This window comes from Etheostoma cragini, chromosome 10 (assembly GCF_013103735.1).
Source record: "Etheostoma cragini isolate CJK2018 chromosome 10, CSU_Ecrag_1.0, whole genome shotgun sequence".
Lineage (NCBI taxonomy): Eukaryota > Metazoa > Chordata > Actinopteri > Perciformes > Percidae > Etheostoma > Etheostoma cragini.
The window spans coordinates 7,918,305-7,935,096 of NC_048416.1; the positions used below are offsets into that span (position 1 = coordinate 7,918,305).

Here is a 16,792-nt window from a genome sequence, read left to right on the forward strand (position 1 = left end):
TGGGATTTATCCAAAGTAACCCCAGAGTCATACTGATTGGCAAAAAATGTCAGTTCTAATATTACCATTTGAAGATTCAATACCGGGAATTTCTGCAAAATAATCACTGGATCTTAATCTCATAGCAAAAAGGCTATGAGTTAGGGTTAGGGTTAGACTTCTCTTTCAGAATGTTGTTATTTCTTTATTGACAAAATGATCGTTGTGAAGCTATTTTTATCAGTAAAATAATTTTGTAACAATGAGTCTAGTCTGGTGGAGTCAGTTTCAAGGTTTTGCAGCTTCAGAGACGTAGCTTTGCGCACATTAGAGCCGAATAGTATGGTGTTGCTCCTAATAAAGACCTTGTATTGCGCCCCACAATATCCTAGGGTCTTCTACAGAGCCAACATTTATTTCTGCAAATATCTGGAATTCTGCAATAAACAGTGATATAGGTCTCACTTTTTAGTAAAGAAGTATTGAAGTGCCAAATAACCGCACTTTGAGATAAATGGCCAAGGGTGGCGGTGCAAAGGACCTCTTTATGGTCGGATAATGCCATTGGAAGTAACATCGCTTCATCAATTGACTGAAATAATTGAGGGGATGCAAAAAGAAAATCTATTCTGGAACAGGATTTATGTCTACCTGAGAAAAATGAATAATCCTTACAAGTGAAATTAACTACATGCCAAATATCTATAAACCCTAAGCTTCTGTTACAGTGCAGGGAATGAGGACCAAAACACAGAGACTGGCACGCAGGAGAGAATTTCACTAGGTTTTAGTTTCACCAAAACAGAAAGTCTTCACCAACACAGGGATCCAATGAATGCAAAAAAACTAAGTCAGGTCCAGGAAAAAAGAAAACCAAAATCAGGAACACAGAACTGGTAAAACTCTTGAGGCGGAAAACGGATCACAGGGAGGCCAAAGAACACACCATCTGGAAAACACAAACTCATAAAACCATCTGACAAGAGACAAAGGGAACAGAGACGTTAAATACAAGAGGTAACGAGCAAGAAACAGGTGAAACACAAGGTGAATCACATGAGGACAAGGACAACAATCAGAGAGGCAGGAGAACAGAAGACCGGTACTCAAAGTTGACAGGATGAGACAGAGACCCAGACTATCAAAAAAAAATAAGGAAACAGAACATGCAGACACTCAAGGGAACACAAGACATGCACAACACAAGACCTGGGAGGAAATAAGGACACAAACACAAGAAGACTAGGCAGAACCAAAAAAACAGAGGAGGAACAGAAAACAAAGCAATATACCAAAATCATAACAGCTGCTGGCCCATGATTTCAGAGCATTTGTAGCCTGAGCCTGAATATTCTGGTCCCGCATGGCATTAAAATCTGCACCAAAAACTAAAGAACAGTCCATTAACTTCAGCATTTGATTGGTTATATAAATGGTTGGTTATATAAACCATTTCCATCCCTCCTCTGGCCACTTTGTGTGATTGTGTATGTGCTTAGGAGTCAATCAAAGTGCCTGTGGCAAAGCTGCTGTGGCTTAGGTGGTAGAGCAGTCATCTACCAAATGGAAAGGTCAATGACTCGATCCCTGGCCCTGCAGTCCCATCTCGAAGTGTCAAGACACTGAACCCCGAATTGCTCGCGATGCTGTGGAATTAGTGTGTGAATGTCTATCTGATGAGTAGGAAGCACCTTGGCCACCAGAGTATGAGAGAATGAATGTCTATGTAATAGTGTTTCGAGTAGTCGTTAAGACTGAAAAATAGTTATATAAATACAGCCAAAGTAGCAAGATAAAGCAATAGTGAGATTCTACCATTAAAATCTGGTTGATTATGTACACAGTCCGACTTTACCTTTTTTGCTATTTTCACCATATTCCATTTGCACCAAATTAAATGTTTTGTGGTCACAATTGATCTCTTAGCTGGTGGGCCAGTGGGCAAAAACTAGACAGTCATTGTTTAGCTCCATATAGGCAAGTTTGGTGTGAACTCATATTTTGGCAACTGGATAAAGCAACTCTTAGCTGCACAAATCTCTGCCTGACTTTGGAGAATTATTTACACTTAACACTTTTAAGTTTAAATATGGGCATTGCCAGGACTAGTAGAATTAAGTTGTTTTTGGTTTGTTTCCATGAATTTGTATGCTTCCATGTATTGTTGGTTGTTTCTATCGGGGACCACTTTTGAAATAAGTATTTTTACTCATTTAAGTTGTTGTGCTTTTAAATTCCTTACAAAAAAATGTAATCTTTTTATTTTGGGATTATAATTTATGGTATGTGGCTGGAGATGTGGGTAATTCACTAATAGAAATGTGATTCTTAGTTTCAGTAGTAAAAAAAAACAAAGCAAGTGGGGTCCTGTTTTGAAAGACAACTCACCTGTTATGGTTTCAGTATTTTGTTTTGTATTTTGTCCTGTTTTCCTGTTTTTTTAACAGTCTAAGTTTTCTGTTTTGGTGTATCTTGCTTTACTCCCTGTGTTTTCCTGCCCCTTGTGATTGCCTGATGTTTCTCACTTGTTTCAGCTGCCTCTTTTTACCTCGTTATTCAGTGTATTTAGTGTCTGTGTTCTTTTTGTCAGATAAGTTTGTGCTTGTTCATTTGTTGTTGTTGTGTGTCAGTCACGTCATGTCACGTCACGTCACGTCACGTAACGTATTGTCACGTCATGGTCTCCCTGGATTTCTGTTTGTCTCTGTTTCCTGGTTTTTGATCTACATTTGTTTGATTGAATTCCCTGTTGTTGTTGTTTTTTTCTGAAGATTCTGTAACTGTTTTTTGCCCTCTGCAGTTGGGACTCTCTTTGTTTGTGTGAACCTTGTTTTTTGGTCAAATACAGATCCTCAACCTTAACTTTTGCCTGCCTGCTCTCTGCATTTGCCTCTACTATTCCCTGCAATCTGTAAAACTCACCAAGTTTAAGTACTATAAAGCCCAAGGTTAGTTACATTGCTTTGGCTCGAAGAGAACAATGGACAAAGATGCTAATTCGCTTTTGTGGTGCCCCATGCAAGTTAAACCTTAATGGCACTGGAACTACTCCCTGTCCCATTTACTGACCTTTGGAAAGCACTGTCATACTAAAATCCTCATCCACGCTCATCATCTGCATGTGACCACATACACGTTCTTAGATCATACAGTTTTCATGGGGCTGTGGCATTTCATTTGGTGAAATCAAAGGTAGCTATATATCAGAGGAGGGAATAAGACAAAGGCAGAGAGAGAGAAAATGAAGCGTGATTGTAGAGTACAGCACAGAGCTAGTGAGCGAGGGAGATGTTAAATTATTCTCTTTTGATTAACAATAATAAAATCATTTGATCATTGGAATATGTCCTCGTTTTCTCCCCTACAGGCACTGTACAGCTCCCTCCAAATATCTCCCCCTTATGTGAGTTCCAAGGCTGAGAACCCAGGCGAGGAGGTACATAATTAAGAATAAAACAATATTTGCGCCAAAGTTAGCACTACTCAGCCCTGGAGAATGAAGTGTGGGTTTTCATTTGACTGCAAATCTTTGAATCTACAAGAATATGTGTCTGTTCTTTTGAGCCACCTGGGTGAGATTAAAATGCAGAGGTTTTCCTGTATGACTTTATTTATGACTCTTTAATTCCCCATTCAAACACTCTTCCTTTTTTATGTAGAGTTACAAGTGTACTTTTCTAGTTGGTTTTACTGTAGATTGCAAATACAGAGAAACACCAATCTGAATCCAGACCATAAACACTGACGTTTCCCTAAAAGTCCTTTCTTCATATAAGTCACTGAGATCTTTGATTATAATTTGTAAATTGAATTGGCAAAATGTCTTTTTTTTAGGGGGTCCTAAATAGGATTCATACATGATTGTTGGCAATATGATCTCAGTCTGGAGGAATAATCTCTGAATTTCTGACATGCTGTGCAACATTGCCTGAGCTGGTGCTAGGACAAAGGTAGAGGACAGCTGAGGGAGGGATTTTAAATGTTGGACAGTGAATCCTTTAAAACATTGCTTCAATTGAAAGAAAAAGTAACATGGAAAAACAAGCAAACAAAATACAATTTTCAAATGAGGTTCAGATTATCCTAAAGTAAAACACAAAGTCAGACTTTCAATATTTAGAACAGCAAACTAATGCCTCAGCTGTGTTGGAAGATTTAAATAATTAGTAATGCTATGTCCCAGCTGTGTGTAAGGCTGGAAGCAGAAACAGAAGTGTGCATAATCCATTAAAACATAGGGTGTATATTGCAATTTGCTCAACCATTATCACTGTGTTATAGTGCGCATATATATATATATATATATATATATATATATATATATATATATATATATACATACACATATACACACATACATACACACATATATATATATATACACACACACACACACTGTTGTTCAATCCCACAGTCCAACATAAGGACTCCCGGAAATAATTTCCCCGGCGCTTAGTTAGTAACAAGCATTAAAGGGACGTGAACACACACAGATGGAAAGAGAGAGGAGAGAGGATGTCAGTGTGTCAAAGGAAGTCCTCCGGCAGTCTAGACCTATAAGAGCATAACTAGAGCCAGGGCAAACCTGAGCCAGCACTAAAGCTTCAAGCACCAGGTATTTCCGAGCAGTCTCCCAAGTAATCCCCAAGTACTGACCCAGCCCAACCCTGCTTAGCTTCCGAGATTGGACAAAATTGGGCAAAAGGGTCCTGTAGGGACGGGAGATTGCAACCAATCACCTTCTCAGCAGAGCAAATGATATACGGCAGTGTACAAGATTCTGATGGAGGAGGTAAGGATGGACTCGAGGATGACAGTGTGGAAGTGCACCATCATTGTCATTTGCAACTGTTGCAGGAAGTTCATCCTCTGCTCGGCCTCTTTGTGATGAAGCTGATGTTCAGCTCCCACTTCAGGTCCTGAGAGATGACGGAGACCACGGAGCGGAAGGACTCCACAGTGTTGACTGGATTCAAATGCTGCTTTTTGTGATCCACCTGCAGGTGGATTTGGGCATGTGAAACTGTGAGAGCTTGTCCTGGAGTAGAGCTGAGTAACATGTAGCTGCAGTACCAGAGGCTGCATTTTCAGCATGGCATTTCTAGGACCCTGGTTTTTCATGACACTGTCACCTATTGCGTGGGTGAACAAGAAGTCAGGACTGCATTTCTACCAAACAGAAGATGAGCATGAGATACGAAGTGTAAGTAACATTGCTGATTGTGAATAACATTTTAATTTGTTTAACGCTAATGTTGAAAACAATCGTGGTGTCTTTAATTGGACAGCAAAATGAACTTGCTAATTAGCCGAAGTGTGAGTAAGTTAACTTACGTTAACGTTGATAGTCTTAAAGTCCCTAATGTCAGAAATAACCATTGTTAGACTAACAGTTACAAAGCTTTCTTAAGTTTATGATAGCTTGCCAACCTGTAGCCTGAAGTATTTCATTGTTTAATGAAACCGTAACGATATGGCTAACTAGGTGTATTCCAAGAGCCTGGGTCTTTCTTACAGGTGTCTGTCTGTTAAAAAGTTTTTTCTTGCCACTGTTGCACTAAAATGATGCTTATGGCGGGGGAATAGTTAGGGAAATTGGGGTGTGTTCTAGATGCAATGATTGGTATGTTACGTTATGGAATATTCTTATGGCTAATGTTAACAATGCCAGCTTCAAGGTTATGACATATTGAACAGTAAGGTGATTCCCACTTTGTTACAAACTGACATGCAACAATAATGTGTAATGCACAGTATATAGACAAGCTGCATCAATTGTTTTGTGGATCATGCAACAACAAACATTTTTATTCATCTACACATGAATTTATACAAAGTCATAATCCCGTGGAAGAAAGGCCATCTGTTTATCAAATCTTTATATATATATATAAGTCTGAAAAGTGGTAGATATGAAAATCCCCAAAAAGATAAGAAAAACATCATGAAACTAACATTGACATTGTGGGACATTGGGTTAAGGGTTCTCAACCTGACAACCCTGTGAGTTTAGGGTCTTGGAAGGAGGGCTAGGAGAGATGGTTCTCTCCAGTATTTTGAATTTGAACTGCAGTAACCATTTTAAATGCCAGTTGTCAGTATTACATATTGTACCTTCACCAAAACAATCAATTTGCACCTCCACCAACTTAACCCCTTTTGGGTGCCTTAGATACTAGGCAATAATACATTCCGTTCAAACTATGTCCTTAACATAATATGAAAAGGTTTGTCCACCAAAACCAGCTAAGGTATGAGAAATCACAGTCCCAGAACACTGACTGAGAGGAACTCTACAAGCAGAAGGTAAAAACTATTTACAGGTCATTATTTTCACTGAAAACATGCTGTTCTTCACACACTGAATGCATTTCATTTTTTTATAGATTCAAGTGGTGTAGGGAGTAGTGATTGTACTCCTCTGGATCATGCACTGACCTCCTCCAGAGATCTTCCAATGAATTGAATTAAACGCGGATATACTACAAGGTGTTTCAAACAACTCAGACTGCCTTAGGGAATTAATAGGGTTTTGCACTTTAAAAGGTGTTACATATGGATTATCTGATATGTGATTTCATGTTGACTCTGAGAATGAAAACCTTTTAGTAGGATTAATCATAAAAGTGGTTGACTTTTCACCTCATGTGGTTGAGCTGGGATCATGTGATACTGAACCTAATATTAAGCAAACCGTGAGAGAGCCTGTGACTTCACAGACATTTTGCTTTCTTAGAAACACATGCCACATGATATGTATGACTTGTGGACTAGCAACACATGTGAACCTCAAATAACCAGAAAGGTTACCCTTCAAACCATTTGAAGAATGCTTAATTGCCCCAACACCAGATAGAACAAAAGATAAGCCAAAGAAGGAAAACTTAAGGTGTTACTACCTTGGCTGAACTGCAAGAAACTAGTGCCAAACTGTAATAGCCACCAAATAACGGCCATACAAAGCATTATGCTTTGAACTACTACAAATATTAATTACATTTTAATTAAATTATTGTGAAAGATGGGTCGCAATGTCTAAAGTAGGAAACATTCTGCAGCTTGAGGTTGCAACAAAACATGGATTCTCAAGTGAGTAGTGGAAAGTTGGTCAACATGAAGAAGGGAAATTCCATATTTGTATTTGCTTAAATGCATGTTGCTTTTGAATGTTTCTTGTCTACAAGCATGAAATTGATTCAAAAAGAAGTTTAGCAACACATACAGTATGTAATGTATTTAAAAGACTAAAGCCTAAATTAGCTATAGACTACATGAAAGCATACAGAAAGCAATGTGATTGCCAACTTTACAGTGAGTGTACATAAAAAAATTGCAGCCTCACAAAAGTTTAACCCTAATTGGAACAACGTAAACGTCATTCTGTGTGTTATGAAACTTTACTGAAGCCAGATAGTAGATGTAGTGGTAATTCAGTGGTTTAATTCATATGAATTCCAACAGAGTGAACTCTAGCTCTATTTTCTGTCCTACTGACTAAACGTTTGTGCATCATTTTACCCATTAGCACATTATAGCTCATGAAGCCACTCCTAGACTCGCAGTACACAAGGCTGGGTTTGGCGGTGCTGAGTACAGGGCCATCTTTAGGTCCACAAATACATTTTTGGTTTTCTACATTCATATATCAAATTACATTTTGGCTATGTTCCTATGACTTATTCTTGCATGGTTTGGCTTTGTTCCTATTGTCTATATGTGCATGTTTTGGCTCATTCCCTTAGCATTATGTATAATATAGTGGTTGTCTGTTGTGGTTTGGGCTTTTGTTTTGGATTCTTTTTCCCTTTTGGCCCTCCTTGTATTTGTGTCTCAGTTTTCTCCCCGGTCTTGTGTTATTGGTCCTGTACTGTGTTCCCCGAGTGTCTGCATGTTCTGTTTCTTGCTTTGTTTTGAAGTCTGTGTTTTGTCTTGTCTCACCTTTAGTTGTACTTCCTGTGTCTGCCTGCTCTTGTGATTACCTGATGTTTTACACCTGATTCCCTGCCCTCTTGTCGCCTGCCACTCGTTACCCAATTAACTTGTGTATTTAATGTCTGTGCTTCCCTGGTCTTTTGTCAGATCCGTTTGTCTGGCCAGTTGTCCTGTCAGCTTTCCCGGTCCTCGTGATCCTGGCTGTATTCCAGCCTGTGGGTTTCCCCTGTGTATTTTTTCCTGTTTTATTATTGCCTTCCCCTGTGCCTGTTTTTTTGGGGTTTGTATTGTTTTTGGATTTTGCATTTTTGCTCCTTGTGTTGGCTGAACTGTTTGAGAATAAAGCTTTTTTTTAAGCTCCCTACTACTCTGCGTTTGGGTCCTCCTTCCACCAATGTAACAGTTGTCTATTTGTTATACATATTTTTGTATTACTTTTTCTGATCTAGGATCTCTGGTATCTGAATTCAGTCAGCCCCACAAATAAAATCTCTTAACCCCTAATGTAAATTTTGACACATACATGTGGCAGCCACATGGTTATAAATTGTTAATTGTAGATGATCTATAAACTCTCAAACGATCAGTAGCATGTTCATAGAACATCTTAAGTTAACAGACTATCAGCAGGACTCCTGGCATGGGCAGACTGGCCATCGGGTGATTTGGTTTAGCCAATCTATCCCGGGCCCATCTGGCCGGGCCGGCAGTTATGTTTCAATTTCAGATGTCAGTTACAGTCATGGATGTATTAAAACAGCCAGCCTGGCTTTCGCATCAGCAGGCAGCGCAAAATAAAGCTATGGCCAGCCGTCAGACTGGGCTACAAAAAAGGAAGTGGTGGTGGAGACAAAAAACAAAGAATAATTTTGATCAATATGCGCTAAATAACCGACATTTTTCTAACTGGAAAGGCCAAGGTTATAACTATTAATATACCTCTAATTCTTAAAGTCTTATTTAGGGCCCAAGCGCCGACAGCGGTGAAGGCCCTATAGAAACTGAAGGAATTCTTCCTTTTCTTTCTTCCGGCACATGAATCACCTTTTTGAGGGGCCTAAGATACTCAAAAACTCCCCAAATTTGGCGGTCGCATCAAGTCTGGTGAAAATGTATGTATTTTAGGGTTTCGGTAATAGGCGCACAAAAATGGCTAGCAAAATTTAAACAAACTGAGCCCCTGCAGTATGTTTCACGTAGACTCACGAAACTTGGGACACATATGAAGGATGTCAAGACATACAAAAAACTCCATTGGAGCCACACCTTAAACCCAAAAGGACGTCCTCCATTTTCAATTGAAAGTTTGAAATTAGTGCGATTTGGGCCATTTCCACATGTCGTACTCGAACAAACTCCTCCTACAGATTTCATCACATAAACTTCTAATTTGGTTGCCCCCTATGCTTAAGCCACGCCCCCTTTCATAACATTTGAACCATTTAAGGTTGAGTCTTGTGTGACGTGTCATTCAACTCAGCTGAGAGTTCCTTTTTCGTTGCTGATGGTTTATCACGTCTCAATGAACTCGGCAGACTTCAGAGGAGCGAGGGCCCGTCCAACGCTGCTTGCAGCTGTAATTTGCTATTGTCAGTACAGTGTCAATACAGTAAGAAAGTGTTCACGTTTATTATTATTATTACTATTGTTATCAGTCAAGTCCAATCATAGTGGTAAGAAATAAAAGGATGAAGAAGAGAACAAACTGGCAAAGTGAAAGGTGCAGGGTTGAATAGGAAATTGTTTGATGAATAGAAATAAAAACATGGAAAGAGTTGCATAATTGTGTTTTAAATTATACAAAACAGAAATTAAGAGAAGATCCACTCTTGCCTTTTAATGTAATGGCTTGCTGAATTAGAAACAATGGTTTGTTACTGGTAATTGTACAAGTTACTGATGTAATTTATACTACTTAATTTTTATTCAGATGTAGGTTTACAGTCAGAACAGGCAGATTCAGGTTTCAACAAAGTGGCCGTTGAGTCAGCTATATGCAAATATGACGAGGGATTAAAATTTTTTGCAAAACCCCACAGAAAAAATGAAACCGAAGATGGTATAAAGTGAAATTGGCTCACATACTATAAAAAGACAACTACTCAGTATGTTTGCAATGCCATCTGTAAGTGACAGCATACCTATTAAGGGATCGATGACAGCCAGGAAGCATGTTCATCAAAGAAAGGAAGAGCATGAAAGAAACCAAATCCACAGAGTAGTGCAAAATTTACAGAATGTTGAACAAATAGTCCCATTCAACCATATCAAATCCTTTTTTGGCATTAAGGGAAAAAGCAGCTATTGAGGATTGTCTATCAACTACAGAACATGCAATATTTATATGACGCCTGATATTATCTGACAAGCTACGCATGCGAATAAACCCCATCTAATCAGGATGAATTCCAAATATATTTTTTCAATGACCAAACTCCATTAGGGAAATTGGGCGGTAATTCTTACAGTCTCCTGGGTCTTTGCCTTTCTCAGGAACCTAAGTAATCAATGCCCGCCTCAAAGTTGGTGGCAGTGTGCCCTTCTCCAGTGCCTCTCTATAAACCGACAACGGAAGTGGAGCTAATTCAGTTGCAAAACTCTGCGCCATCGGCCTCTGGGGCCTTACGGCAGGACCACCCCCACCCCATTACATGTCTAATTTCCTCTATGGTCAAATCTGCATCAAGAAGTTCTCTTTGCTCCTCTGTCAGTATGGGAGGCCCTAGTGGTTCTATGAAGAAAAAAGTTTCTTCATCAGCAGAAGTAAATAGTGTCATATAGAGATCAGTGTTAATTTAAGAAAAAATCTTGTTAATATTACAGTTAATATTTTAAAAACATCTCCAGAATTGGATCTTACAGCAGAAATAGTGTAAGCAAAGTCCCTCTGTTTTAGGTGACTAGCGAGTAATTTCTTTTGTCCTGCCCTAAATAAATAGAATTCAACCTTCTGAGATACAATATTATCATATTGGTATTTTAATTGTCAGGTTTCTTAGGCCATCATGCGACAGTCTTTGCTTCATTTCAGTTTCAGCAAATTTCTTTACTTTCTACTTCTAACAGTGCTTTAGCACTATTCCTCTTACAAAATGAAGCATGTTGTTTAATGCACCCCCTGATCAGCGCCTTTAAGGCCTCCCATGCCACCCCTGAAGACAACACTGAGGAACATTTGATTTCCAAGTAATCTTTTAGTTGTATATTTTCTGGCATCTGTAGAAGAGAGGAGTTAAATTGTTCATGTTCTGCTTTTTTGATGCACAACATAGGTTTACTATGTTGGTCAACAAGGTCAAATATCCTGCAACTTAAGAAGACACATGCAAATAGAGAAAGCACGAGCAAATTAAGAAAACAACTTCATTAAACATTCATTAAGAGCAGAAGATACGTAACTGAGAGCATTCACACTGAATGGAGCCTTTTATGATGATTTCACGTGGCTAGACCCAAGGAACTTTGCTACACTGAGAGATAAGGGGCTTCTAGCTGAATCACTGGAACAAATTGGAAAATATCTCCTGAGTTTTGATGATAGAGTCACAACTGGAAGGCTCTAGGCTGAGCTCTGAAGTGTAGCCCACCAATGGGAGCGACTAAAGTTGCCCCATTTTGAGTCATACACTGTCTGGACTTCAGAAGAACAGACCTGTTTGTGTTGAGGCCCGAGGCCCGTTAGGAGTCAGACAGGTTGGTCAGTTAGTCCATCATGACATCCTGTTAACTGACAAATAACTTGTCTCCTCACAGTTTTGGTCAATCTATACACTTCCCCAGGGAGCTGTTTCAGGTACGTCCAGCTGGGAGGAGGCCTCGGAAGACCCAGGACTAGATGGAGAGATTATATCTCCAACCTGGCCTGGGAACGCCTCGGGATCCCCCAGTCGGAGCTGGTTGATGTGGCTCAGGAAAGGGAAGTTTGGGGTCCCCTACTGGAGCTGCTGCCCCTGCGACCCGATACCGGATAAGCAGATGAAGATGGATAGATGGATGAATATACACTTCAGTGGTAGGTTAATCTCTAAATAGTCATGTGTCACTAACTTTCCCCCCAAGTGTGATAGTCAAGGAGGAGACCAGGTACAGTATATCTACAGTTTGGTTGGATCAGAGGGCAAGAAGAGTCACAGTGTCAGTTTTCAGCGAGGCAGCCAGAGTGTGCACACCTGCCTCCTTGGTCAAGTGAATTTGCTATCCCCGTGTTTCTCCGTTCTCCCCTGAGGCAACAAGGTACATCAGTAACAGAACAGTTTTATAGAAGAGCCATGCATAGGCCTACTGTGCATCTCTTCAGAATTCCAAGGTACAACCATGTATAAAGGAAGATTAATTGGTCTAGTTTGTTCTAAGGCTTACAGCTTGTGTACAATTGTGCTTGCAAGTTTGTGAAGCCTCTGTTTATAAGCCAGCATGTCAATGTTTTTTTAATTAATTGTCAAATTGCAACACCTTCTGATTAATGATGTTCACATTTTAATACACAGCTTACATTCCATTCTTTGTCAGACGGGGTCAATATAGTGAGGACAGAGCAAGGGAAAGCTATATGTTACTATGATGCAAGACCACCATGACGACTTCCAGGTGAGGGCATCAGGGTTCATCATCAATCCAGGATTCAAGCATCACCTGATGGTGTGGTAGCCTGCACTTGCCATTAAGATGGCGTTTTAGAGACAAAATGCCCCTTCAAAACCAGCAACTAATTCCTCAATGAAAGCTGCAAGGATTCCTCATTTGTCTTGGCATAGGAGAGGATGGGGTCATGTCGCGGCGATACATCCACAAGTACATGTATCAAGTGCAGGCACAAATGCACATTGCAGAGGTGAGTTACACTGACTTCATCACCACCATAATATTTCACCCAGCAAATTCCATATGATCCTGTGTTCTTCCACAATGCTTACGGCAAAGTGGTGAATTTCACCAAGACTGGAGTGCTACCAGAGCTGCTGCTGCAGTTTACTCCCATAGGCACCACAGCCACCTGAAGTAAGATTCTACTGTGGTCAACTTGCAAAAGGGGTCATCGTTTGCACATCTGGAAACTGTAGGCGAAACAACATGCACAAGACCTGCCGCTGGCCAGGGTACCTTAGATATGGAAATGTATGGAGTGAAGAAAACAAGTTTAGTATTACCAGTCAGTTACAGGGGAGCTGACTGACCTATTGGCCATCTTGTTTAAAGTACTTGAAAGCAATGCTACAATGTACAAGTATCTTACCAGAAAATTACTTTGGTAGACTTAGTCTCATTTTACTAAGTAAAAGCCTTAAAGTGTCTGACATTTACTGTACTTAAGTATTAGAAGTAACAGCCTTGTATACAAAACAAAAGATTCAAATACATTCATTTGTGCACAATTGTTTAACATTGTGACACTAAGGAAAACAATGTTACTGACACCCATGCTATTTTATGGGAAAACAGATTGGCAAATGTTGCACAGAGCACAGCACACTCTGGCCATCTTGTCAACAGATGTAAGCTCTCCTGGAGTTGCTGTCAGGCAGAGAGAAATGGCTATTGTGCTTTGTAAAATGGTGTACTTATTTCTCACAAGACCAATCACCCGTTCAACATGAACAGCTGCTAGCCCACTTGAATACTCAAGTTCACTTGGATGCAGTAGCTTTTTCCCACTAGTGAAGGCAGGTATTTTGAGATGAGTACTGTACAATCCCACAGCATCTTCTACTGTGAACCCTCGATCTGCTAGAACCAAATCACCAGGTTAGATTTTCCAGGAAGCCACAGTTCTCTGTAATGTCCCGGTCACTAGCTGGCCTTCCCGAACCACTAGACACAAACAATTCGCTGCAAATAAGGGGGTTTATAAAAACAAAGTAAAAAAACTAAATCTGAGGGAAAAAGTATTTAAAGCAAGTGAAATTATCTGCCCATGCAGAAAGGTAATTTCCCTTGACAAGCTTGCTTGATTTAAGATTATAGTACAAAGCTTTACACTTAAAATATGAAATTCACTCTCATTCACTACTTGGCAGTATTATGGTGCTTATACTGTGAGTATGTTTGTGATTTTGCTCTCAAGTTTTTAGGTCTCTTAATGAAAATTTCAAAGCATAGATGTACACTTTCTGTAACTACTATTTTTGAGACACATCGGTAAACTAATTTGAATGTTTTCCTTACTGGGCCACAGTATGAATCTAGACCACCTATCATGGAAGACATTGAATATACTGTTAAGGGTCCCATGGCATGAAAATTTCACTTTGTGACGTTTTTTAAGATTAATATGCGTTCCCCCTGCCTGCCTATGGTCCCCCAGTTACTAGAAATGGAGATAGGTGTAAACCAAGCCATGGGTATCCTGCTCTGCCTTTGAGAAAATGAAAGCTCAGATGTGCCAATCTGGAATCTTGCTCCTTATGAGGTGAAAGGGGACAAGGTTGCCTCCCCTTTCTCTGCTTTGCCTGCCCAGAGAATTTGGCCTGCCCAAGAGAGAGAGACATCGTGGCTTTCAAATGAGCAAAGTGTCAGTTGGTCAAGGCCAAACCCCAGCCCCCACCTTGCCCCCCCAAAAAAAGCTCAGACTCAGAAATGGCACATACTAAGGAAAGCTTATTGTGGGACCGGCTCTATTGGCTGTTATTCTGCACCAAGGCTCAATTTCGGGAAACAGACTTCAGATACAGTATAAGTAGACCACCGAGGTCTATACAAAAGAGACTTCGCATACAGTATTAGGGGATCACTAAGGTCTTTATAAAAGTAACCAAAGAGCACCATACCATGGGACCTTTCAAACATTTGGCCTGCAGTAGGCTTTGACACATGAAAAATAAATGAAAAGAAGTGCAGTGGTCTCATTAAAGTCATTATAAGCTTTGAAAGGGATTCAGTCCAGGTCCTACCTTATGGAACACAAAAGTGAAGACAACCATCATCTTGGCAAAGGATGGGAGGCCAGTTAAGACCTGCACCACATCATAATTGTCCTTGAAGGTTTCCTGGCTGAAGGATAACTTGCTAACCTTTTCCCTGAGCTGATAAACTTCTGACCTCATTGCAGTTCACACTAATGCCAGTGTTCTCACAGTTTCTTGGGAGGCTTCATTAGAGCACGTTGCACTGCTCTCAGCATTGACTGTGGAATTACAGTAGCTGTGATCAGCTGTCTGACCTCTACCCTCCTGAGCTGAGTCTGTGTCTACTGTGACATCCATCTGCATATGGCTGCTGTTATCACAGGGTTCTACCGGTCCAACATCATGCGTCCTTCTCTTGCTTTTGACAGCTTGCATTTGCTCATATTTGTTGTAGCTATATATTTTTCTTTGGCGTTGCTCAGGTATGAGATGTGCAAACAAACTTTCTTTACTTAGTAACACAGTAGTTGTTAGAGCAGACGCAGCGTGAACGAAACACTTCAGTTAGCTAGCTACGGGCCTGGTGTAGCTTCCCTGTAACTTCAGTTTTACCAGAAATAAGTAACAATACTTCACCAAAAATGTAATAATGTAATATAGATGAGTGGAGATGAAATCATTTTGACTGATCTTACTTTGGGAATCATTGTCACAGAGCTGCCAACTTTTCCCTAAACGTCGGAGTCAGATTTGGGGGGGGCGCCCCATATTTTGCCGCGCACAAAGCAATTTCTTTGGGTCTTTATCCTTCAGGGTTTAAATTGGGATTTGTCATATGTGGGGGGATGGGGCTCTCCTTAGGGGGGTCTGGGGGTATGCCCCCCCAGGGAAAAAAATTGAAAAATACAGTACGCAAGTCTGGAGAAAATGTACGCATTTTAAGGGATTTGGGTATAGGCACACAAAAATGTCTCACTGGCGCCCCCTACAAAATTAAGAAAATTGAGCCATTTAACGTAGACTCACTAACCTTGGTACACATATGTAGCACGTCAGTACGTACATAAAACTCAATTGGAGCCATACCCTAAGCCCAACAGGAAGTCCGCCATTTTGAATCGAAAGTTTGAAATTGGTGTGGGTTTGTCCATTTCCACATGTCGTACTTTAACAAACTCCTCCTAGAGCAGGGGTGCTCAATACGTCGATCGTGATCTACCGGTTGAATGCAAAGGCATTAAAAAAAATAAAAACGTCAGCCTATCATCCATCCTCACTATGCTATTTGTCACTTGATTGACATACAGGACAACCAGTCTAACGGCTGATCTTTTCATCAGCCAATCATCCATCCTTACTATGACACGTCCTTACTGACTCATGGCTCTGCCCGCATGTGCATGCAGCAGACGCAAAATTCTAGCAAGCTAGCGAGTTGCCCAGTAAGCCTAGCTAAGATATTTCTACTAAACTTAAAAAAGGTATAAAAATAAGTGGGGGAGCTTGAATAAGTAAGAAGTTAAAAACCTACTGTTAGAATTTTATGACTAACTTCGCGTTCGTGCGGATCTCTGAGGAAAAGGAGGCTGTTGGTCGAATTGAGAATTTAGGAAAAGGTTTAATGCAACAGCAGTGATGAAGATGATAAGACAAAGACAATCAGACAAAGACAATACAGACATACATGATAACACTGCAGCTGACAGCGGACTGGATCCACGCTTCCCCCTGATGGAGTCACGTGAAACCAGTCATGAAAAGTCCTGAAACACTCTGATTTATGTCCTGCACCTGGGGGCGGTTCCTTTTCACCTGGCACATTCAAATCCATTCTCATTGGTCCAATGTTGTCATGACAACATGATGAGTGCATCTTTGCTGACAAATGACAACCTGCCTTCGAACACTGCACCTTTGGGGGTCGTTTTGGTTACAGAACAAAAGGTTCTGTTGTGTAAATTTGAAACTAACATCAAGAGTTTAATTAGCATTGTATTGTCTTAGCCTAGACCAGGACCCCAGGGGACAGGAGACATAAG

At 40.3% G+C, this 16,792-nt stretch overlaps 1 long non-coding RNA gene across 1 annotated transcript; it reads right to left on the reverse strand.

Moving 5' to 3' along the window:
• Positions 1–8,942: 8,942 nt before the first annotated feature.
• Positions 8,943–15,876, reverse strand: LOC117952236. The gene is made up of 2 exons (XR_004658355.1): positions 15,784–15,876; positions 8,943–9,121 (listed from the first exon to the last, which is right to left on the reverse strand). It is a non-coding gene; the product is annotated as an uncharacterized LOC117952236 (long non-coding RNA).
• Positions 15,877–16,792: the final 916 nt, after the last annotated feature.